At 43.2% G+C, this 25,527-nt stretch overlaps 1 protein-coding gene across 3 annotated transcripts in view; it reads right to left on the bottom strand.

Moving 5' to 3' along the window:
• LCLAT1 (lysocardiolipin acyltransferase 1) overlaps window positions 1-25,527 on the bottom strand; it is a 211,464-nt gene that overhangs the window by 183,144 nt on the left and 2,793 nt on the right. The window lies entirely within an intron of this gene.

Raw genomic sequence — 25,527 nt, 5'->3', positions numbered from 1 at the left:
TTAGATTCCTGCAGTCCACCCAGTCCTATTATTGTTCCGCCAGCCTCTCAGACCAAAAGTTTGTTATACATTTGCAGGAGATAATAGTGCCATTCTTGTTTACATGTACACTGAAGGTAGACAGGCTATTCTCCATGGCACTTGCATACTTCACAAGATATTTCGTGCCAGATGTGCTAAAGATTCATATGTCCCTTCATGCTTACAACCACCATTCCATCGGGAACATGTGTCCATGTGATGATGGGTTCAGTCATAACAGTCCAAAGCATGCCAGACAATGCAAATGTCATTTTCTTTACTCGTGAATCGAGCCAGCAGAAGACTCGATTTTCTTTTCAGTGTTTCGGGATTTGTAGTTGCTTTCGAATCTTAAACAGAGCAACACTCTGACTTCTGGCACTTAAGGAGGGACCCTGGCTCCGTCGCCTGGGGTACCGAGCGAGCAGGCCCCCTATGGGCGAGCACTACGCTGTTCCGGCCTCCGGAAGTCAAGGGGCAGGACAGGAAGTATAAGAGCCAGCGGGTCAGGCATTAGGTTCAGCGCGGACGCCGGCAGAGGACGGACGTGGAGGCGAGGCTCCGCTTGGGCCGTCTACATCAGGCCATACAAGAGGGTGCTGGCAGAGCTGCCGGACCACTATCAGTAGGAATGTGGCCGGGCTGCCCGGGCCATATCCGAGGAGCGTTGGACGACCTCCGACCGCACCAGTTACCTGGGACTCCAACTGCAAGACTGTTGACCGGCTATCCGGAGGAGCCCGGGACCCTCGCCTCCAGAGGTTCCGAGGAAACCTGTCATAAGTCGATAGACAGGAAGGGTTTAATTTTCCTTTTTACTTGTAAGAGGTTTACAAGGGACCCAAACACCTGACAGGGACCAATTCATTGAACACGGATTTCGAAAAGTAAGGTGGAACCTCCGGAGGTTTTTGGCTTTGTTTGGGGTCTTTTTGTTGTTCCTCGGCTGTGAGGTAACAAGCTTTTCTTTAACTCCATCTTCTTTCAAATATTGCTTACTATAAAGTGTGTCGTACAAAGGAACAAAGTAATGGCTTGTGATGTGCTTTGAGTTGTATTTACATGGGTGTTGATGGTTTAATTGGGCTATCTTTTAAATAGCTGTATTTATTCTATTTTCTTTAAGCCCATCTTCTCCCTTGTATTGAATTTCTTAATTGCGAGATGTAGTTATGTAAGTTCTTTCTTTTTTTTTATATCAGTTTCTTTTAAAATTCGAGGAGTTTCTTTTCCTAGTGAGGCAAGGTTGATAGAAATTTTCTGTACAGGTATTCTGTCTTCCTCCGGGAGACAGGGATGGGGAGGGAGCATTAATTCTTGTTGACTTTCCTTTGTACCCAGGCGGAACAAGGCTACGGGGGAAGAGGAAGAATAACTTCTGGTTTCTTGTGTATTGATGGTTTTTCTTAGTTATGCTACGAGACAAGGGGGGTGTGAGGGTGTCTGTTGTGTGAGTATTGTGTAATGCATAGCCTCTGTTGAGGGAGGTAAATAGCTCTCTTGGTTTTGCATTACGGAGTAGTTATGCTCGCCCAGGCTCACAGGGAAGAGGGGGGGGGCCTGGGATGAGTCGGGAGACCAGGGGTTGGGGTCTTGGAGGGGTCACCAGGAAAGTTTGGGGAACGCCGAGGGGGCCGGAAACGTTGGCAACTTCGGGGTGAAGGAGATAGATCAAGCTGGGTGTTATAAGTTGGGGGAGGTTTCACAGTAAGCACCCAGGATTTTGTACGCACAGGTCGCAGATCTGGGACATACGTTACCACAGTAACCCACGGTTGGACCGCCAGTTACGCGAGGAAGCGAAGGTACGGTGAGAGGGAGTTGAAGTGAGGCCCGGGCGGCTGACACGAGTCGCCGCAGAGGGCGCGAGCTATTGTGTATGTACAGCCGATGATCGGCCTAGCGATCACCCAGTCAGTGTGTTTCGGTGCGGATCCACTCGCGCTTAGCGGCGACAGCTGCTACTAGGGCTCGGGGCTGGACGCAGAGGAGTGGGTGGGCTGATGTTCCCCCTGCACCGTAACGTGGTATTGTTATGGTGGGCGTGTATCCCCTTACCAGGAGCATCAGTTTGTCTGGTGCATCCGCCGGGCACGGGGGGTCCCCATGAACTGGTATATGTGCTCTGCCCTGGCTCAAGAGATCGAGCCCCTTGAACTGTTTTGTGCTCTTGCCTGTCCAAAGTGGTCAGGCCTCTGCCCTAAGCTGAGCCTGACTGTTTGCTGCCCCGCCCTGCCTGAGGGCTTGGGCTATAGACTTTTGTTTGCTCAGCCCTCGAGTACGAGAGCGGAGCGTGAGCCGTCCGGCGGCCTGGAAGGAGGCGCCCTGGCTCCCCGTCGCACCTGAGGGGACGGGGCCCGAACGCACCAGCTTACAGGCACGTTCCATATCTCATCTCTCTCAGATTTTGGAAGGCGCTTCAGATTCTTAAACCTTGGGTCGAGTGCTGTAGCTGTCGTTACAAATCTTACATTGGTACCTTCTATGTATTTTGCGAAATCTGTAGCGAAAATGCTCTTAAAATGAATGTGCTGGGTTATCATCCAAGACTGCTATAACATGAAAGATATGAGAGAATGCAGATAAAACAGAGCTGGGGACGTGCAATTCTCCCCCAAGGAGTTCAGTCACAAAATTTAAATATCGCATAATTTTTTTTAATGAGCGTCATCAGCACAGAAGCATGTCACCTGAAACGGTGGCCGAAGCATGAAAGGGCATAGGAATGTTTAGCATAACTGACACGTAAATACCTTGCAATGCCAGCTTCAAAAGTCCATGCAAATGCCTTGTTCTCATTTTCTGGTGACATTGTAAATAAGAAGAAGGCAGCAATATCTCCTGTAAATATAAATAAACTTGTTGGTCTTACTGATTGGCTGAACAAGAAGTCGGACTGAGTGGACTTGTAGGCTCTGAAGTTTTACACTGTTTTGTTTTTGAGTGCAGTTATGTAACAAAAAAAATCTACATTTGTAAGTTGCACTTTCACAACAAAGATTTTCATACAGTACTTGTATGAAGTGAATTGAAAAATACTATTTCTTATCATTTTTACAGTGCAATTATAATCAAATATACACTTTGATTTCAGTTACAACACAGAATACAATATATATGAAAATGCAGAAAAACATCCAATATATTTAATAAATTTCAATTGGTATTCTACTGTTTAGCAGTGCAATTGAAACTGCAATTAATCACAATCAATTTTTTTAATCACAATTAATTTTTCTGAGTTAATCGCGTGAGTTAACTGCGATTAATCGACAGCCATAGACAAGACATAAATGAAGCATTTGAAGCTGATAAAGAAAATAACGAAAGCAAGATGCTTGAAGAGTTGGACTGCTGCCTACCCAGCATAAGTACATATAAAAATGACTTTTCTTTTATAGTCACTATGTGTCTGTTTTATTTGTTTAATTTCATTTTTCTTCTGTAACTATTCAGTCTTGAATGATGCTTACATTTAAATGCTAACCTAACACTGTTAAAATTTAATTATTCTCTTTCTTTTAAAACTTCATTTCATTGTCTTTTGCATTTTTCTTAGTTAAATAACTATTAAAAGTAACTTGTTTTTTGTAATTAGCCATAAGTATCCAAGGCTAAGCTTATTGGAGACCATAAAGTCTCTTACTTTTTTGTTGTTAGTTAGTTATTACTGTTCTAGTAAATTAATGTTTTTAAATATCTGACCAGTTATTTTTGGACCAGCCAAATATTCAACCCTTTGCTGACAGTTACACTTTGGCCATTAACAAGTACCCTAGTCTGATCTGATTAACTTGCTGGGAGTGTGGAGGGAAGGGGGAAGAGAGAGAGCAATGTCTAGAAAGAGCTAATTTGTCACTAACAGGAAAATAATTAAATTAGAACCACACAACTGCCTTAATAGGAAAAGATTCACTAGAGAAAGGACTCAAAACATGAATTTTAGTGAAAAGTCTCCCCTCTAATTAGAAAGAAACCAATCTCCAAGAGACCGAGAAATCACTTCAAATCTGTTGGCCCCATGCTAATTATGATCTAGTGTACACTTTGGATATAACATAGGATAAAGAAGTTTAACCAGGCATCACATAATGTGTAGTAGACAAATTAAGACTTTAAGGTGGATAAAAATTGGTTTGAAAAAAAAAATCAGATTTTTTTTAAATATTAAATCTGTTATTTAAATTATAATAGGTTTTTCATTTTCAAAAAATCCTGTTTAAAATGAAATCTGAATTTAACACAAAATATGTGAAGGCCTAAACTACTTATAATCTCTTAAAATGTTTTAATAAAAAATAAATATGCTGAATCCATGAGCCTCTATCAAAAACTTTAAAGGCTACTTTTCTATACAAAGAAAGAATCGGAGGGAAAACATAACTTTTGATGTCAATCTTTATCAATATGGCACAATAGGTCACATACAGTATTAGGAGCTTGATCCTGTGGGTGGACCCAGGAGCCGTGCTTACTGGGTGCAAGAGACTGGCAAAGTCATCACATGTGCTGGAACAGGAGACACCACTGTGCATCTTATCAGGATCAGCTACTGCAATGGCCTCATACTCCTATTTTATAGCTTCTGTCTACCTGAGTTCTGATTGGTTCAGTTTTCAAATTATTACTCTTTATGACTCCACCCATCATTAACCATTTTCTAACATTCTAAAAATGTACGGGAAGAATCTAAAAATATTAAGCTATATAACTGCTTAAATAAATGTATATACTTATAGTGTGCCTTTGTAGATATAAAAAAAATACATTAAATTTAGTACAAAGGCACTACTTCATTGTAAATTAACCTTTTTTAAAAGGCTACATCAACCAATGAGAATGCATCTTTTTTTAGTAAATAAAAGAAGCAGAAAAATGGAAAAATTCATTAAAAATCTATGATTTACTTTGAGGCTTTCCACTTGGTGATTTAGATCACCAACATAAATCCCATAAATCCCCCATCCAACTACCCCTTCTCTCTGCCCCCTGATCTGATGCGCGACGCCAACCGTCACCCATGCACACTCTTCTTCCTGACTGCTCCCCCCGGATCCTGACCCCATTCACCCCCGTTTCCCCCACCCTATTCCATCTCGCCCTAACCACCACCCCGAACTCCCCTACCCTTTATCCAACCCCCCTACTCCCTGTCCCCTTACCATGCTGCCTGGCAGCGCTACAGCCGCACCACCTGGCTAGAGCTGGGCCACGCTGCTGCTGCCACCACCACACAGCACATAGCACCGGGTCAGGCAGGCTCTGCAGCTGTGCTGCTCCAGAAGCTCACAGCCCCGCCGCCCAGAGCATTGCACAGGTGGCGGAGCGAGGAAGCGGAGGTTGTGGGGGAGGGGGGCGGCAATGGACGAGTTGGGGCTAGCCTCCCGGGCCAGGAGCTCGGGAACCAGGCAGGACAGTCCTGTGGGCTAGATGTGGCCCACAGGCCGTAGTTTGCCCACCTCTGATCTAAACACAGCCATGATAAATTATGTAAATAACATTATAAAATAATCCAAAGAAAATTCTGTATTTTAAGATGAGCACCAATGTTTTTTATTTTGCCACTAACAACTCTTGATAGTATGGACATTTTTCTGTAAAAGAATTATCTGTTTTCATTACTTTAATCCATTCAGTTACTTGTTTCCTACAACTTCCCTCATCTTTAAGCATTCTGATTCATACTCACACTCTGATATTGAGAATGGTAATCACCAATCACCTGTTTGCAGCATGATAAGCCTTCATATTAATAAGGTATAGAAGAGAAACCACCATCTACTGAATCCAACACTGAAAACTGAAAAGTAAACTTGACAAGCCAGCTTTCATAGGAGCATCTTATCAAAAATTCCTAGGAACTACCAAACCAAGACCACCCATCAGTCCACAACACCAGCTATTCATTTCTTCAGCAGTTGATTCCACCTACTAGCCACATCCTTTGCTACAACCACTACTGACTCCACCCATTCCTAATGTCTGCTAGGCAGTTCAAGATAACAAAATTTACTGTTTCCTAATAAGCAGGACTAAAGTCTTAAAGTCTCATCATATCCCTTTAACTTGTTAGAATAAAGTTTTCATTTACAGATGGAAATTGGAGCCTAATTTTTCTATATCAAAAACTTTCAAATGTATGTGTTTGTGTAATTAGAGTCACACAAAAGACTTCAAAAGAATAAAAATGTAAAGAGAGCCCACTAAATTGGGTTTTTTCTTTAGAAACAAAATAAGACGTTCAGTAAGATTATTAATAATTGGTTTACACAGCCTTATCAAAAAGGATCTCAAAACATTCTACAAACTGAAATGGATGCACAAACAAAGAAATCATGGAGTCTAAAGGATACAGTAGGAAAGGAAGATGGTGTAGATGCAGTAACTGTTTAACACTGTACAGCAGTTTTCTGTGCAAGTAGTAAGAATATCTATCTGCAGGAGTGAATTAAGTACAATGTAATTACCATAATTGTATTCTGGCTAAGGCTTGTCTATATTAGGAAAGTGCAACTGTTTGATTAAATTAATTTAAAAAATAGTCTAGTTAAAATGAGCACAAGGTCTTAATGTAAAAACCAGTTTAACCCAGCTGGTAGACATGAACAGACACATGGGATAAAACAATTTAATGTCTCATCTCTACTACAAAGTTAGGTTGTTGTAACCTGCCTTGCATCAATCTAGCTGTGCATGTGTCTACACTTAAATTTGTCTCCCACCAATGTAAGCGCCTAATTACAGTGACACAGTAACACCACTTCCACGAACAGAGTCACTATACTAAGATTGACGCAGTCCTCCAGCTGCTGTCACACAAACTGACTGCCCAGCCTGGTGAGCACACCTAGCAGCTCTCCACTGTTGTGTGCAGCTGTCCAGCTGACCATGCCAGCTACATGTTCCAGACGCACTTCAGCCTGGAACAGACAGGAGATATTGGATCTCCTGGTCCTCAGGGAGAAAAGGCTGAGCAGTCACAACTACAAACCAGACAGAAATAAGGACATCTGCAAGCAAACTCCATGGGAGATCCAGGAGAAGGGGAATGATGGGGATCAGCAACAGCACTCCATGAAAGTGAAGGAACTGAAGCAGGCATAGCATAAGACCAGGAAGGCTGAAAGTCAATCCAGTGCCGAGCCACAGTCCTACTGCTTTTACCAAGAGCTGCATGCCATACTTGGTGGAGAGCCCACCACCACACTGCAGACCACCATGGATAACTCCAAGGAGCCTGAGACAAAAACTCCTGCTATGAACAGCAAGGACAAGGAGAAAGGACATGGGACTAGGGGTTCCAGCTATGCTGCAAACCACGACCTGTTTGTGACTCCACTGCAGTCCAGTGAGTTAGGCGTGGTGCCTTGGAAAAGCCTTCAGGTACGTGTGTAAATGTATCTCCCACTAGAATGATGTATGCAGATACCCATTTTTCATTAGAAAAAGTAGCAGTATAACAAAGGGAGGTAGCATTATCAACTTTTCATTCCCCTGTATAGTTAGGCAGGGAGTGCTATGTGGAGCAGCTTGTTTATGTATACAGCTATGTCCCCTGAATCCTCCTGAGAGATCTCAATGAAACTTTCATGGAGGTACTCTGCAATCCTCTTCCAAAGGTTTTAGGAATGGTAGCCTTATTTCTTCCTCCATGTTTGGACACTTTCCCATACCAGTTGGTGATAACTTCAGCAGGCATCATTGTGGTACACAAGCTAGCAGCATTTGGGCCCAGACTGCTTTGGGAGGCCAGCAGAAACTGTACTTTCTATGACTATGTAAAACTCAGGATTCATATGTTAGCTAAACCACCTCTGCTTGTAAACAATGGTACCAGTATTCAGTGCCATTACCCTATATGTATTGTTTCATGAAACCATGCAATACTCTCCTCGTTTCCCTCACCCTGGCAGGCCACACTCACCATGACTAGTGGTGAGTGGTTCAGCACACAAGCAATCCAAAGCAGAAGTGTCAAGCAAGTCTTGTTCAAAAATTTAGGGAGCAGGAAGAGCATTCAGAACCTTAGCTTCAGTTTTCCATAACAACTATACTACGGTACTGCTGTGTATTACCTGTAGCTGCTGCCATTGCGGCCTTGAGGGGCTCTCCCTCCACAGTTGCAGAACGCCTAAGCCATATGAGAAGGAGAAAGAAGAAAAAACTCAGGATGGCATGTTCAAATGAGATCTTGCAAGCCACTGCTGCATCACACTGTGAGTAAAAGGCCTGGAGGGTGAACATTGCAGACAGTCTAGAGAAGGAAAGAGTGGACAAGAAAACACTCAAGAGCCCCAGCAGGAAAAGGAGATGTACCAGGTCATAATAAAGCTTCTCTGGCAGCAAACACGGATGCTGCATACTCTTACGGACACATAGGTTCAAAAAAATCACTGGCTTGACTTCCGTTGCAATCCACAGAAAATTCCATTGCAGCACATTCCTACACCCCCCTTAACATCCTACGTGGCATTGGGGACACATCCCTACCCCGCACTTCACCCCGGAGGATATTACGGACAACTACAGCTTCACATGTAACAGCTATGGCTTTCACAGATCAGTATACGTGTAGGTAAAATGACATGAACGTTCTTACCTCTTGTTAGAGCAGCAGAAGATCCTGTGACACCTTCTAGACTAACAGACGTTTTGGAGCATGAGCTTTCGTGGGTGAATACCCACTTACCTCTGTTGTTACATTAAAAACTTAATACAATAATGGATTTGCTTTTAAATTGCACAGATTTTTCTTTGCATTGGTTTTGTGAGAATGAAATTCTATTCTTTGGAAAATAATTGATCTTTCTTTGTTTATAACATACACTGCAGAATACCTAGCGGTACCATAATCATCCATTCACTTGTTAGTGTATAGTGGGAGAGAACTCACAGGATCAAGGACAAACAGTGTAATAACTGTAAAAAGTACAGCAAGCACCAGAAAATTAATAGATTAATTGGCACTTATATTCATAGATGTAAACCAAGCACCACACAATTCTTAACAGGCCCCAAACTGTAGAGCCAGGTAGAGCACAGTCCACCACAATGCATTACTGTGGCTCATTGTTAAAGTGGTCTTTCGAGGACTCTCTCAGCCATATAGTTCAACGCTGAGGTCTTGGCTGTTCAAACTCAGCAGATAGCTACTCCACCTCCAGCCCAGCAACAACTTTTCCCCCTTTGCTTCACAGATATGATGCAGGACACAGCAGGCAGCTATAACCATTGGGATAGTCTTCTCTCAGGGACCCAATCTTGTTAGGAAACACCATCACTGTCCTTTAATCTACCAAAAGCACATTAACTGTCATTCTGCACCAGCTGAGCCAGTAGTTGAATCTTTCCTTGGTGTTTCTGAAGGTAGCTGATGTACGGCTTCATGATCCAGGGAGCAAGGGGTAGGCTGGGTCCCCGGGATCACTACTGGCATTTCATCATTATCTATGGTAATCTTCCAGTTAGGAAACAATGTCCCTGCTTGCAGCTTTCTGACTAGTCCTGTGTTCTTAAAGATGTGAGCATCATACAACTGACCAGCCAATACTGATGTCGGTGAAGCATACCAGATGATCCACCAATGCTTGAATTACCATAGAAAAGTAGCTCTTTCTGTTGATCTGCTCTGGGGCAAGGTGGGCTGGTGACAAAAGAGAGACATGCATGCCATCTATCGCTCCCCCTACAATTCAGGAACCTTACTGCTGCTAATCCATCCACTATGTCCTGCATCTTGCCAAGAGTCACAGTACTCTGTAGCAGAAGGCAATTAATGGCCCTGTACACTTGTGTGACAATGGTCTCCACAGTGGATTTTCCAACTCCAGAATGATTTCCCACTGCAATGCCGGATTGCTACTGGTCAAGTTTTTACAGTGCACATCTCCACTGCCAGTTTAGCTTTCATTCTGGTATCCATGAGGTGGAGGGCCAGGATGAGCTTGACACACAAATCCAGCAAGGTATCCTTGTACATCTGCAAGTTCTGCAGCCACTACTTGTTGGGCCAAACCTGCATTATGATGTAATTCCACCAGACAGTGCTCATTTTTCAGGCCCAGATGCAGGTCTCTAACATTGCAGCTGCTCTGTGAACAGTACCAACTACCTTGAACTGATTTTCGCTACTTCCCACAGCAATCTGTCCTCGGCGAAAAAGTCATGTTCCCCACTGATGTGGTTCCTCTTGCAGCTTTACCAATACCAGAGTATCATGCACCCTATACTTGCAATGCTATTGACAATAGTGCAGAGCTGTGCCGATTCCATGCTTCTCTCACAGATGGTGGATAGCAAGGAGGGCTATGCAGGTTCATGGGATTTTTTAAAAGGCTCAAAAATTATTCCTAGTTTTCTAATATAAACACCACCAACGCCAACATTCTGATTCTCATGAAAGGTGCCATGGACTCTTTAGTCACTCCAAGCAACCAGGATCTGAGGGAAAAAAACAGCATTTCCAGTAGCATTCTGCCCCCTATTTTCGTAATAGGATAACACCACAGAGGGAGGAGTGCCACGTATCGAATCACCAATATTACTTATTGCAACGTCTATATGTTATTTGAAGGTCACCTATCCGAGAGCTAACCCTGATTGTCTGATAAGTTCATAACACAAGCAGAAATAACAATTGCAGTGTTTTCAAAAGGTTGGCAAGGGTGTTGAAAGGGAATTGACAGAGCTGAAGGATAGGTAAGATTGTGAGAAGCCTGTCCACGTTGGACCTGCTTTAAGTCAACAGATCTAGGGCCCTACCTTCACAAGCAGCAATTTCACCTTCGTTTCTTTTTTGTCTATTTCTGAATTGTGGCCTCTACAATTAAGCGTAAACATTTGTCATCATTTTTACTAGTGCAAGAATATAAATTGATTATCAATAAATTCTAAAGATTTTATTGCTAAACAATTCTATAATAAATGTGCTTCTGCAGAGACTATGTCATCATAGGAGGATTTTTTAATGTGTCAGAAGGACTAGTCACAGCAAATTTCAACTTCAGTTACCACTGTGCTTGTATTGAATCAGCAACAAGCAAGAATTCTCCTAAAATAACATTTAAGTGGGAAAAAAAGATGTGTGAAATTTACTTAGTTTTCATTATAAAAAACAAACTCAAACCACATAAAACTCACTGAAGACTCATCCAGTATAAATGCTACAGAAAAGCATAAATTACCAACATGACAACTAAATCTAATGTATGCACCTTTAAGTACAGATAACATCAATCGTGTGGGCATATTTATAACCTTAGAAACAAATACCAAAACCTCATTAACTGCTAAGTGAGTGCTGCTGCCACTGCTTTGGAAGCAGAATAGTCCCAGCTCTTTAGAACGTTCATGTTCAATAATTATTTTGGCATATGCCTAAATTTTCCTGAGGAACGTAACTGACAGGAAGGAAATAGAGATTAGCAGTTTACAACTCAGCTAAACCTACACAGAATTTCATGGGACAAAGAAAAAGCAGCCCTCTGGCTAGAGAAGCTTCTTCATGCCAACTTTCAAAATGCCGCTGCAAATATGGGAAGTGTCAAAGTTTCTCAAAAAAAGTTCAAAGAATATTTTATAATGGAAGCTAGCTGGCAATCTAAACATTCCGTTACTTTCCATGACCTGCATGACTTCTGCAGAGGCTAATGCGGCTGGCTCAGGGGCTGTCAAGTTGGACAGCTCCTGGGCCAGCAGCAGTTTGGGTTTCTGCGGGGGGGGGGGATTGGGAGGGGATTGGGCTGCAGGGCAGTGCTCACCTGGGGTGGGTCCATGGCTCCCACCAGCATGCCCCTACAGCTCCTAGGTGGAGGAGCCAGGGGGCTCCGTGCACTGCTCACAACCATAGGCACCGCCCCTGCAGCTTCCATTGGCTGCAGTTCCTGGCCACTGGGAGCTGTGGAGCTGGCATTTGTGGTGGGAGCAGCACTCTGAGCTCCCCTGGCCGCACCTCCTCCTAAGAGCTGCAGGTACATTCTGGTTGGAGCCAGGTAGGAAGCCTGCAAGCCCGTCCCTCCCCACACCAATACCAGTGGGGGTCCTGGGCCACACACCCTCAGCACTCCTGATGCCCCCTGCCTCCCAAGCACCCATGGCTCCCAGCCCAAATTTCAGTTAGGGGTATATAGTAAAAGTCATAGACAGGTGACAGGCCGTGAATTTTTATTTATTGCCCATGACCTGTCCATGACTTTTACTAAAAATACCCATGACTAAAACATAGCCCTAGTTATAATTAATACTGTTGAGCCCAGGGCTGAGTATTTGTAGTGTTACTGAAAAGCAACAAGGGTGATGCTGGAAATATGCAAGACAAAAGTCAAGAGACTAAGGGTATGTCTACACTAGAAACTAATATAGGTTGACTTCCAACCACCACAGTAATTACTGCAGTGGTGCACGTCCACACTAACTTCCTTGGGTAGGTGGTGAACATCCTGACCAGGAGCACTTCCACCGACCTAAGAGGGGCAGTATGGGGAGCTGAGAGCCTTGTCTCTCAGCTCTGCTGGTAGCTCCCTGCCAGGAGCCCAACTGCCCCACAGACTCCTGGTGTGCTGCCTCCCACTGAACATTTCCCATCTGGAAGGGGGGAAGCCACCCAGGGCTACTTGCCCTTGGTGAATGGGGTCCAGCTGCCCCCCTCCATCTGCTCCCGGCAGGGAGCTGGGCAGCCTTGTCAATTTCATAACTCTGAGCTGTATAAGGGCTTCTCCCCCTGGCTCCTGCCATGAACTGACAAGACAGCCAACAGTCTAAGTAATGCAGAGTCTACACAGACACTTCTACACCAATATAAGCCCTACCCCTCTCATGGAGCTGGAGTTATGTCAGTGTAGTAGGCCACATATATCGGCAGGACAAGGCAGTACTGTAGACACTGACACAATTAGGTCAAAGTGAGCTGCCTTATGTCAACCTGTGTAGTAATAGACCAACCCTAAACCGGTTCCACCATAATTTAATGATGCTGCATCACTTACAACTGTAAATGTTGCAATGATTAATTAGATTTGTAAGATAATGTTTAAAGTAGGATAGAATTGGTTTTGTTTCACACTTCTCTGCTATTGCTGATGTTAAATAAGATCTCATTTTTTTGCAAGATGGCTGATATCAAGAGCAAACTCAGATTAGAATTATTTAGCTACGTTTAAGAATGTATACTGCAGGAGAAGGGCTTCTTTGCCTGTAAGTTTTCCAAACACTCTAATGTATGAAATGGGGCAAGCAGTTTTATACATTCTCAAAACCACACTGAAGTTTCTTAAAAGGTTTACCATAGAGTCCTATGTTTCTTATAAAGGGAGCCAAAAGAATAAATCAAGTGTCAGCGGTATACTGTAACTCAGGGGTAGGCAACCTATGGCAAGCGTGCCAAAGGTGGCATACAAGCTGATTTTCAGTGGCACTCACACTGCTGGGTCCTGGCCACTGGTCTGGGGGGCTCTGCATTTTAATTTAATTTTAAATTAACCTTCTTAAACATTTTAAAAACCTTATTTACTTTACATACAACAATAGTTTAGTTATATATTATAGACTTATAGAAAGAGACCTTCTAAAAAAGTTAAAATATATTACTGGCACAGCGAAAACCTTAAACTAGAGTGAATTAAATGAAGACTCAGCACCCCACTGCTGAAAAGGTTGCTGCCCCTGCTGTAACTAAAGCTAGGTGTTATAAGATGACAGCCTTAAAAGAGAGAGAGAGAAAGCAAGACAACAGCGACTGGATAGCATAGTGGTTAAGAGCGCCGCCTTGAATATGGGAGACTGGGGTTCAAATCCTGGTGGTCCTCAACTTTCCAGTAGGGGTCCTCTGGCAAAAGACCCCCTAAACACTTCACCTATCAAATGCCAAAATTGGAGATGTGACATGAACTCAGGAGCGTCATGCCAGCTCGGACGTCGCCTGAATTACAAAGGTCCGTTGCCACATGTTGAGAACCACGGACAATCTGAAGGATAAGTGGCCTCGAAAAACCATTCAGGGATGACGACAAGAAACCTGGAATGATGGAATTGCTACTACAACAGTAGATCTAATGAGATGGGATATATGAAACATATGAGGGGACTATGGATGGACAACAAGACCTACATCCACACTTACTGAGAAACAGCTTAGTCCCGAAGCAAACGCTTCAACATAGTAAAGAGGAAGCTGCTGTACAGCTTGAGATAGACAACTTCCACATTACATCCGATCAAGAAGACCTGGGAAAAAACAAGTGGATTACGCCCACACCTGAAGCGAAACTTCACTGCACCCCCTCCATTGCAGAAGCACAGCAGCTGATACGAGCATAAGATCATGGAAAAAACTAGCTACAGTCAATCCTCGATGACCGATTACCAAGGCTCAGTGCGAACAGTACCATCAGATAGTAATGTAGAAGATGCCAATAAGAGCCCTCATAGACAATCCCCTACTACCACCCATAACTCAAACTAATTGAAACTGTATACGCACAGCCTCTGTAATCTGGAGAATATGCTTGCTAACACGATAAGAAGAACTAACAGTATGTACCCCACCCTGGAAAATAGGTGTAGGATAAGATCAAGCGACTCGAAGAGGAGGTTAGTCAGCTGGTGGAACTACAGTAAGGGTGTAGAGATTAAGGATAAGGACTCAGTATCTGAAAAAATACAAGGGGCCTGGAAAAAACTCCATCTGACGCCTAGAGACTTGCTAAAAAGGCTCACAGCCACTGGGCTAGCCAGGTAAGAAGAATACATAGAGAAGCAGAGGCCAAAGAGTAATTGCCCTGTCCTCCAAAGAACCATCCAAGGTGTACTGCAACTTGCAGTGCAACAACACAATAAACAGCAGACCCGCCAGCAGCAGAAACGAACTATACTGGAAGAACTTGGAAAGAGAAGACTCATAACACCAGTGGCAAAGTGGCTGCAGGACCCTGATGAGCAGAAGCACAGCCATCTCCCAGACAAGAACCAGGTCACATCACAGTAGAAGGCAGTCCGGGTTCAAGATAACATGAGAGCTGGACAGCAACCTGGACCAGACATGATCCACACATACTGCTAAAGAAACTAACAGCAGTGCATTGAACAGCTGCAAGCACAGATGACCAGCGCTAGCAGGCAAGCTCCCACACCAACTGGCTAACAAAGGAAGGACAAGTGCTGATCATGAAAGACCCTGCAAGTGGTCCCCCTACAGAACAGTCCAAAACCTGCCTCTCCCACAACATGGAAGTCCTTCAGGTATCAAGCCACCAAGTACAGGAACCATCATGGGCCAGTTACATGAGCACAGCTCAGAAGGCATGAGAAACACCACCAGAGGCTCAAAACACCAGTTGCTCAATAGATAGAGGCCAGTCCGCTCAATGTCTAGACGACCAATCTGAGCAACAGCTGATTGACTACAGAGGGCCTAGACTCAATGCGACACGTGGATCTGTGAATGTCTGGGCTATTACAATGTCAACAGGACACTAAGGACCTTCCTCAAGGGAGCTATGGAAGACAACAACTGGAAGTCAACTCAAGGGCAGCCTTGCAGCAAGTGGCCATCAAGTGACGCATAGACCAAGGTGATGCACTGTCCCCGCTGCTGTTCGCATAGGCTTAAAACCCCCTCAGCCAGGTAACACAAGGACTGGATACGTGTAACAGGTTCAGGAGTGGGAAGTACCATCAAGCCACCTCTCTACATGATGACATCAAGCTGTATGCTAAGATGAAACCAAGACATCGACTTGCTAATCCCACCTGACACAGGATCTACAAGCGAGGTATCGGGATGTCATTCGGACTGGAGAAGTGTGGGCCGGAACGGTTAGTAGAGAAGGGAAGTTGTCAGACTGATGGGGTGGAACTACCAGCGGGCCACCATAGCAGACATAACAGAACCAAGCTACAAGTTACATTAGCGTCCACAGTCACATGAAACCACGACGAGGAGGCAAGGAGACAAGCAACATCCAAGTATCTTACCCTACAAAGGGACTATCATTGCCATCAGAGACATAAGAGTCCTGAACGAGACAGTCATTCACACACGTCGAGAGCGCAGATAACACACAAGATCCCACCCTGCCACAACGAGTATAGCACTCAGAACCCAACTCCCTGCCCTCAGGTCATCAGATACCCAACTGCAAGGCTATAACAGCGTGAGCCTCGGACGCCATCAGGAAGGTACGGACACAGGGATCGCTGCCTGATGTGCAACAACATCAAAACCATCCCACACCAACCCGGAAGCTCTCACCCACTCACGCCATACTCCTATAACAAACCAGTGCACGGAGGTTTCCACCAACTGCCAAAGCTAACCACCCAGAGACCTGTATACTCAGCCGGAAAGAAACGGAGCAGGCCTTGGCTGAGCGCAAAGCACAAGTCCTGGATGAAACCCCGGTAACACACGGACGCTACATCATTCGCTAGAACTTCGGCCCCCCCCACACAGATAAGCACGTCTAGCCAGAATGGCCCTCGAGGAGACCCACGCAGAAAGGAGAAGACGCAAGCAGAAGAAGTGCCATGGCAAGACAAGACCCTGCACGGGATGTACCATCGCAGATTACCATAACTGAGGTGAGACAATTCGGGAAATCACATACAGTGGCTGGCCAATAAGGCCTGCCGACCTAAACATCACCAGCACCTAGAGCAGAGAGCATCCTGACTACAATCTACGCCAGCACACGGAACCCGCACCGTCGAGAGACTCACCACAAGGGTACTACCAACTAGCCCGTTAGGACCCCCAAAGGTGCAAGACACGATGCCAGAGCAGGCCTCAGAGACAGTCCCACAAACGCATAGTAGGCAGGACCTGAACGATGACGGAGCAACAGCATTCACACGACGCACACTACCACAAGTGGCGCTCGGCATTGTTGACAGGACAATTATCCGCCAGCGTATGGGCTCACGACCCTCCACCAATACTCAGCATGGGCAATTCCCAGAAGGTTTGTCGCGACGCCCAATAGCAGAACCTACACAGGAGGTGTCATCATGGGAACACTTATACATACCCTAAATTCCAGATCCAGACGGACCCAAACCGACAGGTGACCTATAAGGCCAAAATCTGCTAACCCACACACACAATCTCCGAAGTGAGTCAATAGACCGCGAACCAGAGACAAGCGGTGGGTGCATCGATTGTGCCAGTCGTCCGGAAACCAGCACACAGCCAACACATCAGGCACGAAGGAATCCAGAAGCTGAGGAGAACGTACCAAGGCTTCCTGAACCGACCGGTAACCATCACGAAGAGCATCTCACCACCTGCGAAAACCGTGATCACAAGCCAAAGTGGTCCAGTGGTGTCAGGAGCAACTCGGGCTGTGACTCCTAAGCGGGTGAGTTGGCTCCAACAGATCCCAGGAACACAAACAAGCTCCTCCTTGTCACCAGAAGATCGCCAAGTGCTAGGAACAAGCCTAAGGATACACTGAGCGTCCACAGAACCTCACTCCCAGGCCATAGACATTGCAGGACCGAGGTTGAGGAAGACACACCCACCCTATAGAGGTGAGAGGGAAGGCTATCTATTGGTGTACTTATTTAATAACATCACAACAGACCGCTCTCCAAAATGTACTCGGAGAAAAAAGAACTGCTTCATACAATACACAAAGAACAGAAAGTCCACTGACAAAGTGAGATTTACATTATCCTACTCGCTCACAACATAACTACACATTCCATATCGATACTACTTCGACTGATAACTCAATCTGTACTCTTAGGACTAAGACAACACGATCAACACTATCAACATGCTTACCGATTCAACACAAGCAGAGGCAGCATGTACTGATTGATCTGCTTGCCCGACCATTAAACATTCAACACACAATACAGTTTATAAATATACAATCTTCCAAATGTAAATAGACCAATCCTTGGATATAAAACTCGGTCAACACTAATCACATCAGATTCAAACGCCTACTTAAATATTTCTCTATCGAAGATGCCAGCCAAACACACCTCTCTACAGAGAAATTTCGACAACATTATCACCACCAGTTTCATAAGGTAACAAAAGGAATACATCTCTTCAATTCACTCACCCACCGAGGACCATAGAACCGTGGTAAATTAGTTATGCATTGTCGCAGTGCCACGAATAAAGGCACTTTGGGAGTCCAATTTTTCACCAGAGCTAGCTAGAGCGCTCTCTACACTACTGAAGTTCCCCTACACCTCACAATAGGTGCCTACTAATCCCCCTACTGATCTAGCACCCATACAAAAAACCACAAAATCCTGCCCACATCTCTATAACACGCAAATCACACATGTCAAACCTGCACATCAGCTTTTCGGTGAGTATCATCACAAGACTGCATTTTCACACACTATTAAGGTACAAACCTGCACACCAATTTCATTATGCTCACATTATAGAGACTCATATTGAGATACATAGGTACAACAGGTTAAAAAATATCTCTGATCCGCTTAAACTACTCTACCCATCGATCACTGTTGCTATGCGCTCTTTTATATTCACTTGGTTTGCCAACATTCGTAACACACAGACTAATACCATTTATGCGTGTGTATAGTTACCATACTCTCATAGTTCTCATGCAAGCGGTAAGCAAACACACATACGTGATTCCAGCGTCTCCACACTCAGCAGAGTGGCAACAAAAACTAACAGGATTTGTAATTATTTTTCTGTACTTAACTACACAACAGAAATCCCCAAGAATGTTTTTAACTCTAAATGTCTTTTTCCGTTCTGTTCTCTATCACCCCTCCCCACTGCCTCCAACACCCACCCTCGAACCCCACATCACTCCACGCCACTCACTCCCGGATCGGCCACACACCTAAGCACCCACCTACTAAAGAACCCTAAAACTTCTTTTTTACTCAAACAGCCCCATACATGGACAAAGTATATTAAATTAACACATGGAAGAGCCCGTGGATATCTTCACAACAATTTGCTCCTAAGACAAGCCTCACTCCTGTTGGTACGCGAAACTCAGAGGGAACAGACATTCGGACAGATCTCCTAAGAGAAGATTAACCGATCTGTACTGCATTATACAGAGTACTACTATCGACCAGACAAGCTACCCAACACCAATTTTATCCCATAATGCCCCACAGCTATATATACACAAGTTACCCATTCCGAAAAATGTCCCTAATTGGATCTTCAAAAGTATCACCATAGCGGACATCGCTTCCACAAAAAACGGGCTGAGAGCATTTCATAGAGAGAATAGGAGTAATAAGATAGAGCGTTAGAACAGCAATATACACTCACACACTTTACAACAACCACATCAGCAATAGGAATTGTACAAACTCTCGCAAACGTCAAACATACAACAAGGATATGAGTTACTACTTTCTCAAAGTATTACGAGCTACACACACTGAGACATAAAGTTTAACAGCTTTTGCAAATTCCTACGTATAGCAGACCAAGGAATAGTACTGCCTTTTAGCCAACTGAATCATTAAAAAATAGAGAAACGAGCATTAACACACAGGACAACATTTCTATAAATCCTCCTCGTCACTTTTTGTATTTTTTCTTAATTTAATTTTTTTTTTCTCATTTGTCTCTCATTTCTTCTCTCAAATAAGATCCAATTTACCAAACTATTAAAAAATAACAAAATTTTTTTATCCTTTATTCTTATGATGCAATATCATAATCGTTTTTTTATTCTTTATTAACCGTACAAACAAAGGATTTCAATATTTATATTTTTATTTATTACTCACCACCATATAACACTGAAAAAACCGTACCAACCCCAACAGCACTATGCGAAACGAAAGACTCCCTCTACAACGAACAACCACACCACCACCACACAAATATAAAACATCACACGGCAACGGCACAACCCAAGCCCTAGGAACCATTCCCACAACTTACTACATCCACAAAACATCACAACCAAACAAATGGCCATCAAAACCTCCAACACACCGGAAAGCAAGAGAGCCCGAAGGACAAAGAAAAGCCCCCAACAAAACCCAGAGAAGAGCATAACGTAAAAAAAATTAAAAAACAAAAATCACATCACAAAGCCTAGGAACAAAGAGCTCTCATAATCAAACAGAAAAACAATAAAACATAAACAAAAAACTATAAAAAAAAAGAAAAAGAAAATACAACACAATTGAACACAAAGTAGATACACGAAAAGACGACATCTTTCCTAACAGCAAACGCAGTCACGGCCAAAAAGGCTAGATAATCGATGACTTATTCGAACTTTAAAAACCCCACATACATCTAACCACATTTAACAAAATAAAAGGCATCAACAACACAATCACGCCAAAGAATATAATCACCTTTATCCACTAAGCCACACAATTTCGCTATAAAGAGAAACTAGGAAATCACACCTAAAATAATAACCAACATATATAAATTACCAACTATAATCAAAGTCACCTACCAAACCAACGGCCATACTACGTGAATCACTCCGAATCAACTCTCAACTAGATCATACTCTACATAACAACCAACAAAACTAAAGGTCCATGACAACAAACCACACTGAGAGCATGAAACGACACAGTCCCGTAAGGAAACTATAGTCTACAAAAACGATAGCACCAGAAAAGACCATCACTAAGTCATTCATAGATACTAAAGAACTACCAATACAACAGCTAAACCCACAGCCCTGAAAAAACCTACACTTACAATCCTAATATGGAACATACACATAGCTCAAGCACCCGTTTATGACCTTTTACAGGCAACGTAATGCCAAAGCCAGGCACCTCACAAGACATATACCCAGCACTTAACAGTAATCAATAAACCCAAACACATTCCAAAAATAGGGCAAAAACATTAAAATTGACCCAATTCTATTTCATAATCCACCCTCGAACGCAAAATCCCTCTTTATTTTCAAGTAACTACAAAACATACTAGGCTTTAGCATTTAGGTAACATCATCATGCACTCACAAGCATGAAAGGACTTTCTGTATGCTATTAATCGAACAAAATCTTTACGCTCCAACATAGAAATCTCCCCCCCATGCGCTAATGGGATACTATCCACAAGTCACTCTCAATCCTATAATCCATTGAGTTGTAAAAGCTCAGCCCTTAATAACTCAAACAACCGTTCTCAACCTTACCGTGTTTTTTCAATTTCTGAAGCAAAAGAGATAACATATCACCAAAGAAACAAAAATACTGCTGTCGCTGCATCCACAACGCAGAAAAGTTCACAATAAAATTCTGACCACCCCATTACATACCCACTAGTACAATACCAAAACGAACCCAGATTAAAAGCAGAACCATTGACCTAACATATATCTCACACTACATTGCTCTTGCATCGGATTAACTCCAGATTAAGCAGCGCCCGTGCCAGCACCACGTACATAGGAATGTGCAGCACGCAGTGCAGCTGAGGCTTTATGTGCCGTGGCAGCCCTGATCAACAAAGAACCTCGTCCAGTAGGCGCAGGTCGCGAGGTGCCACGAAAGCAAGACGAGGTGCAGTCATTGCCCGCATCTTCCAAGACCCACGCATACTCCCGTCAGCCGGTCCTTAGGAGCTTCGACACAAAAAGAACGAATCATAAAGAAATGATCCAAACCATACATGAGAACTTGGAATTTTGGGGCATGGGAAATGGATATCAGCATGTATATGTCACAGTCTGCAGTTGAGCATCTACCCAAAGCGGTGAGGACTCATAGAACTGATTCCTGCAACCACCCTAAAAAGGCTTCATAAACGCGGAGCGGGCTTGAAGAGGACTTGAAAATGAGAGTGATGCGTTTCTTGTTCATTTTTAGGCACTCCCGAGTCAGCTTGAACTTCTGATTTTCTCCAAACACCTCAGGAGAGGCTGTCTTGGGAGCACAGGTTGTGTATCCCACGCTCGATGTGTGGGTGGGTGGGTGTTTGGGGTGTGTGCAGTACAACGGTGATCGAAGTAAGGAAAAACAAATACTGAGAGATTAAAATCTTGGGTTTCTGTGTATTTTAAACAAAATTTACAACCTATTAGTTGGGCCAACACACTCTGCTTGTGGACCTAAACACTTTGTCTTTTGCACTTGGACTGCAAAGCACAAATGAGGAAATGAAGTGAAACATACCATATATAATGGAGGTGGTCTAGTTTTACCGTGATTTCAAACCGAAACATTTAGTGAAATAAAAAAGCCAGCAACAAGCAATACCTCAAGTAAAGTAAAATCGAGGGCCACAAGATATTTTTTTTAAACCTGGATGTCATTACAATTAAGCTCTTAGAAGATAGAGCAATATGAATTTGGTTACAGTTTATTTGTTGAAAAAATGCCAATTTTTTAAATCTAACTCAAAAACTGATATTTGCAGTTTTGAAAATACAGAAAAAAAAAGAGAAACAAATCATAGAATTTTTGTGTATAGATCTTTGGCCAGTCATTTCTTTTTTTTTTTTTTTTTTTTTTTTTAGGCCAGAAACAATAGGGGGATATAGGCACCATTTACAGATGAGCACTCCTGAGATAAAGGAGGGAGCTGCTCGCTGCATCTGAAATCATGGGGGACCAACACTGCCCTTATACTCGCAGTCTCCTGCAATAACTTAATATTTACTACTGCTTTGTCAGTCCTCCTGTTGGAGTTAAGAATTATGCTTCTCCATTTTGGTTACCCCCAGGAACAACATCAGAGCTCTCTGTCCAGAAGAGTGCAGTGCTAGGAACAGCTAAGATACTGCGCAGAACCCTCAAACTCCCAGGCCTCTGGAAGAGGACCCGAGGTTGAGGAAGACACACACCACCCATAGAGGTGAGAGGGGAATTTTTTATTTTATTTTATATAAATAAAACAGAGTCTCCAAAATGTATCGTTGAGGAACTGCTTTATTACCAAACAGAAAGCCAGACCACATGAGATTTACATTTATCCTCTGTTCTTTCAGATACTCTTGAACTTGTAACTCAATCTTGTAGCCTTTGGATTAGCAGATCAACTATCAAATGCTTTAGTTAAAACAAAGCAGAGGCAGCATGTACTGATTGATCTGTTGCCCATAACTAACAAAACATAGTTTATAAATTCAACTTCCCAAATTAATGACTCAATTTTTGGATCTAAATACTAACACTTTACAAAATCAGATTCCAAAAGCTACTTAAATTTCTTATGAAGCCAGCCAAAGCCACACCTCTTACAGAGAAATTTGCAATTTATCACCACCAGTTTCATAAGGTAACAAAATGGAAATAATTCTTAACTCACAGGAGGCACTGAAAGGTGTAAATTAAGTTTTGCAGAGTGCAGAGATATAAGGCAGTTTGGGTCCAATTTTCAGAGGCAGCGAGCAGCTCCTCTTACTGAGTTCATCTGTAAATGGTGCCTACTTCCCCCTATGATTCTAGCCTAAAAAAAAAAAAATCTGGCCAAATCTATACAGCAAATTCATGTCAAACCTGCAAATCAGTTTTGGTTGATTAAAAATTGCATTTTTCAACAAATAAACTGTAACAAATTTCATATTGCTCTATTTAAGAGCTTAATTGTAATGGACATCCAGGTTTAAAAAAATATCTTGGCCCTATTTACTACTATTGATGCTGTTTGCTGGCTTTTTATATTTCACTTGGTTTGAATAGTAAAACTAGACCATCCATTTATGGTTAGTTTCACTTCATGTTCTCATGCAGTAGTGCAAAGACAAAGTGTTAGGTCCACAAGCAGAGGTGGCCAAAATCTAAAGGTTTTGTAAATTTTGTTTTAAATACACAGAAACCCAAGAATTTTAATCTCAAGTGTTTTTCCTTCTTCATCACCTCTGCACACACCCCAACACCCACCCACCCACACAGAGCTGGGATACACAAACCTGTGCTCCAAGACAGCCTCTCCTGTTTGGAGAAATCAGAGGAAGCTGACTTCGGGAAGGTCCTAAGAAGATTTCTTCTCATTTTACAAGTAATATGCAACAAGCTACCCAAACATTCCATAATGCCCCACAAGTCTATTGTGTCTTCAGTCTTGCTGGCTCGCTTCACGCTGCATTCATGAGAGAATAGGAAATAAGTGCGTAGACAGCAGAACCTCAAATTTACAAACACCTCAGGAAAGGAGATTGTACATAACTCTGAAACGTTCGTAACCTGAACAAAAGGTTATGGTTGCTCTTTCTAAAGTTTACGGCTACACACTGACTTAAAACAGCTTTGAAATTTTAGTATGCAGAAGGAAAATACTGCTTTTAGCCAACGTAATTTAAATGAAACGAGCACAGAAACAGTTTCCTTACCTTGTCTTTTTTTTTTTTTTTTTTTAAGCTTTCCCTTTATTTTTTTTAGTAGTTCATGTTTAATAGCAGGGCTCTGGAGCGGACCCCGGAGCGGGATCGCGGAGTAGCTCCAGAGCAGTGGAGCTGCAAGTTTTTGCCTGGAGCTGGAATACAGCTCCAAAGCCCTGTTTAACAATGCTCACTTTTTTTTTTTTTTTTTGGGGGGGGGGGGGGGGTGTCTCTGCTGCTACCTGACTGCATACCTCCAGTTCCAAATGAGGTGTATGGTTGATCAGTCAGTTCGTAATTCTGGTATCCATAACTCTGAGGTTCTACTGTAGGTTTTCCTGCAGCTCTAAAGAGTTCAATTTCCCTTGACAGAAGAGAAGTTGTGGCCTTTTTTGCTTTTTTATAATGTAGAAAAAAAGATTCTCCCTACCCCAAAAAAATATTAAGCATGTGCAGGATGAATGAGTTTTTACTTTTAGGTACCATGAGAGAACTGTGAGCAATGGCTGCATATTCAGAAACACAACAATGAATCTGGTCACCTTTGGAATATTTTATTCACAATCCTTAGGGCTAGAAACTTGTTTTTCATTGAAGGCTTACATTGATGGCTTATCCTCAAACTTTCCCACACCATCACTGGTGTGCAGACCTTTCAAGACCTGCCAAATCATTTAGAAGACAAACTAAAACACATTATCGACCCAAAGCCATGGTTCCACATTTAGGGCTGCAACTGGGATGTTATGAGTCCTACCCCTCCGCTGCATACACACAACCACAAGTCATCAGCAGGACTTTGATTTTAGCAGGCAAAATCTCTAAAGATATCATCCTCGCTGAGCACCTCAAGCTTCCCTCAGCTCCTAACACTGAGCAGACTGTGCATGCACCATCCCTACACAGTAACTGACTACGCCGTCTCCAGCCCAGGGCTAATGCTGGACTTTCCTGGATCGGGAGGGAGCTGGGCAGTGGAACTGATGCTCACTTTCCTACCACCTGCCCCCCAACCCACAGTGTCCAAGGAAGAAGCAAATCACTGAGTTGAATACAGAACATATAAGAGTCAGATCAGGGGAGGGTGATAGCAGATTGGGAAAAGAAGTATCTTAAGACTGGGGGTGGGGAGAGAAACAGAAACTAGCTGGGTAAGGACTCTGTAAAGGAGGGGGGAATAAGGGATGGGAATGGAAATCAAGAAGAGGCTGGGACTAAGAGCTGTGAGGGGAATCGGGGT

This window comes from Chelonoidis abingdonii, chromosome 3, assembly GCF_003597395.2.
Source record: "Chelonoidis abingdonii isolate Lonesome George chromosome 3, CheloAbing_2.0, whole genome shotgun sequence".
Taxonomy (NCBI): Eukaryota; Metazoa; Chordata; order Testudines; family Testudinidae; genus Chelonoidis; species Chelonoidis abingdonii.
The sequence above is the reverse complement of the archived record's forward strand: the minus strand, read 5'-3'. Positions and strand labels throughout refer to the sequence as shown.